The sequence below is a fragment of the Poecilia reticulata genome, linkage group LG2 (genome assembly GCF_000633615.1).
Source record: "Poecilia reticulata strain Guanapo linkage group LG2, Guppy_female_1.0+MT, whole genome shotgun sequence".
Taxonomy (NCBI): Eukaryota; Metazoa; Chordata; class Actinopteri; order Cyprinodontiformes; family Poeciliidae; genus Poecilia; species Poecilia reticulata.
The window spans coordinates 20,341,988-20,345,940 of NC_024332.1; the positions used below are offsets into that span (position 1 = coordinate 20,341,988).

General features: G+C 41.3%; 1 protein-coding gene across 1 annotated transcript in view; it reads right to left on the reverse strand.

The window, feature by feature from the left end:
* Positions 1 to 3,953, reverse strand: part of LOC103480663 (uncharacterized) — a 13,256-nt gene that overhangs the window by 4,158 nt on the left and 5,145 nt on the right. The window lies entirely within an intron of this gene.

The window sequence follows — 3,953 nt, forward strand, 5'->3', positions numbered from 1 at the left end:
AAATCAAATCCTCTGTCCATTGTCTGTCTTTTGGGAAATGCCTGTATCATTTATGTACAAACATCCATATTTCCTGGGTTCAGTGAAGCATCCATCCGTCATGTCGTACCTCAGAGCAGGGAGGATGGTGGTCTGTGGGGATGTGTTGGGTTTTCCGATGTCAGACCGGTTCCTCACTTCAACAGCAGTCACAGCTCTCCAGGATACAATACTATTTTGTATGCTATTGATCCAGTTTCCACCWGCCAACCTGCAGTGGACATTAGTGATCAGGTTTCAGACATATCAGGTTCTAATTCAGATCCACAAAATCCAACAAAACCTGGATAAAAGCTACATACTATGATTCCTGATCATATTTGTAAATATTTGTAAATATTTATTTTATTTTGATAGGAAGTGTTTTTTATTGACTGAATAAAGTTGTGAAAACAGATTCTYAGATTTGGTTACTTCTCATTTTTAAAGTGGAGGACTCACACAGTCTCAAATCCGGTGTTATTTGGGAGCAGATGAGTTATCGCTCCTTCTCTCTGACACCATTCACCAGTTACTTCATCAACCACAGACAAAGCGAGKGTCTGGSTTTSTGTTCCACAGTTSCCAYTACATTGCCATGTATCAAAWTCTGAACATAAGACAAAATTCAGCTTGWAKCGAAGGATCMCCTGTGGATTTAAAGCAAAGAGATTTTGAGTACAATCAAACCCTAAAAGCCAAATACAGAAATTGACATAGAATSATGTCTTACTGAGACTGAGCYGTCTGCACGAGTTTCCTTTGGGTAGTAGGTCATCATGGTGCCCAGAAAATGAGTGGCTTGTGAAGCGCTGACCAGCAGCAGCAGCGGCAACAAGGAGAGCAACATGGTGAAGGAGTCGACGTCTCTCCGCAAACGCTGAAGACAACAGAGACGAGGAAACATTTATACTCCTGTTTCCCATCATCTCTTTGTGGTTTGAGAGAAAGATGGTGGAATGCTGTTAAACTTGTGGTTAAACCCTGTAAGACCTGAGGGCTGTAACACAAAACCAGGGCAGCGGATTAAGCCAGGGTCTTCCGCATATCCAGGATGAGCTGAAGCTATCACTAAGTTGTGACAATATGGTATGAGACAGGTGATCTGTGAAAATACTTCTCCCAGCTCTCCCAGTGCTCAACAACCAATCAGAACCATCCGTCCTCATCCTTCTGCCATTGATCAATATATTTTGGCATATTTGCCTGATGATTTTGATTATGGCATTTGGTTGAAGGTAAGGTTTATTGCTTGTTTCATGATTGGTTACTGTATTAWGTTTTTATGATKTGAAACACTTCRAACTGCYATGTTGCTGAMATATTCTATACAAATAAACTCGGCTTGATTTGGCATCTGGTCCAGTAAAAGSAATATTTGCAMGGACTAAAGGTGTCCAGACCCAACTATCAAAAAACATTTTCCACCGTAAAGTCAACTGGATTAATATTCACTTTAGGAAAAGCATTTTTGTCCCATAATTAGATTACATTATCATTATTGTCCACCTGGGGTAGCTGTTGTAAATTTTATTGTGCCATCATGCAAACACTTAACCAGAGAATACATTACATGATTTTCACAGTTTTCACAGGATTTAAGTGTGGAGGGATCACAGATGACAGGATTTATAAAACCAACTAAAACTATTTGGAAAACATTAAAACTCTTGTTGAAGCTTTGTGTTACAGCCCAGGATGATAGTGTAAAGGAACGCCATGTAGGAAAGTGGTGAAACACTTTGTTAGATGTACTAAAAATATATTACTGTGAATTATTTTCATTCACCTGCTAAAAAATTAATCAACCCTCTCCCTGAAGCAACCCTGAAGCTMATTTTTGTATTTTGCACAAAAATGAGCTACACCTGGGTCTAGATCTATTCCTAGACCTAGCCCTAGGTCTGGGAAGACATAGGGAAGACCGAGRCCTCAATGGAAGAGGTCTAGGYTTTCTAGTGAAGACCTTGTAGAGGAGAAAACTTTCTAGGGAAGACTTAAGGCAGGGGTCCTCAAGTCCAGTCCTTGAGATCTACCGTTCTTCAGCGTTTAGATGCATTCTTACTCCAACAGGCTGGGATCAAATGGATGAATTCCCTCACCAGCTGTCATTCAGGTCTGAACAGGCTTGGTAACCAGCCATTCATTTGATTCAAGTGTGTTGGAGCAGGGATATATCTGAAAGTTGCAGGAGGGTATCTCTGGACTTGACTTGAGCTCTGGACTGGATTGAGCACCCCTGACCTAAAGAAGACATAGACCCTTTAAGTCTATTGAAGACCACAGGCTTCTCTGTCTTYTGTAGTGAAGAGTCTAGGTCTAGTGAAGATCTGAAGACATAGACCCTTAAGGTCTAGGACCTTGACCTTCTGGGTCTTCTGTAGTCAAGGGTCTAGGTCTAGTGAAGGTCCTTAGGTCTTCCCTAGATTATCTAGGGTCTTCCCTGGACCTTAAGGGGTGTAGGTCTCCACTGGACCTACACTCCTTAGATGTTCCCTTATAGACAGTCTAGGTCTTCTAATGATGACCTAGACCGTCTGATTAGGTCTTCTAGTGAATACCTATTATCTCTTCCATTGAGGTCTAGGTCTTCCCCAGGGCTACATCCTCAAACCTAGGTCTAGCTCATTTTTGTAAAGACCTACATCTACGTCTAGGTATTCCCAAGACCTAGAAGTCAAAGCCTAGAAGACCCTAGGTATAGAAGACTAGGTATAGTCTATACATAGAAAGTCTTCCCTCCATTGAGAGCCATGTCTTCCCTCAGTCTTCCTCAGGACTAAATCCTCAGATGACTCTTTTTAATTTGGAGAGATAGTAGTTCATTTCTCCCCACTGTAACTCCAAGACTTCAAGATCAACAGTCTGAATGTTGACTGAATAGCAACATTCAGACTGTTGCTCAATAGCTAAAGTTATTGAGCAATAACTGTAGCTATTGCTCAATGTTATGACAATTGATCCTCACCTGACATTATTCTACATCCAGAAGGCAACTGCCTCTTTATTGGGCAAAAAATTTAAATCAAACCATAAAGAAATAAAAATGACATTACTATATTAACAGTTTTAACCACTAGTCATTTATTTCAACATATGAATCAAAGTAAAGAATTATACAGGTTGACTGATTGTTTTACAAATGCAAGAAGATGAAAATCATCCCCTTAAAAATATATTTATGTCTTCTGAATATATTTTCCTGTAGCGATCAGTTAGTTCTTTGTGATCTTCCTCTAGGGGCTCGGTGTTGTGACGACCACCAGACCGCTGCTCAGGAGGCGAAGACTTATGGTTGAAGGCAGCCCTTTCTCAATCAGTTTGCTTTTAATCTGCAGAAGAAAAGACAGGCTGTTACCATGACTCATTGAGCTCAATCGAAACTGCTCCTGAAAAATGTAAGTCATTTCCCAGTTGGCATGAGCTGCTCATCTCAAGATGCAAAGGTTCAGAGAAGGAAGACGAGGAAGACTTCACGGGATTATCAGCCCAACCTGTTCGGCTGAAACTGCTTCCTTATCATTTGTAGTCAACAGGGTTACTGACCAGAGATAAGATGTAATCAGAATTGTCCTGTATCGACAGCGTGGTAGAGATCTTCATGTTCAGAGCGATAACATATTCTAGAAACAGAAAGAATCAACTTTATGATCTGGGCCAGTAAAATATAATTCACTTTGTGACAGAAGCTGCAAACGCCCAACTTACCAGGTCCTGGAGCAGAGGTTGTTACGTTTGCTACGGCTGAAGCCAGAGTGGTGGGGGTTGGTGTAGTTGTAGGTGGAGTTACGGCGGTTGTTTGGTTTGCGGATTCTACAGGGGAGGTTGGTGAAGTTGTAGTAAAAGTGGTTGAAGCCAGGGAGGTGGGGGTTGTAGTGGTTGTAGTTGTAGTAGTTGTAGGTGGAGCTACGGTGGTTTGCAGAGTCGTTTGGTTT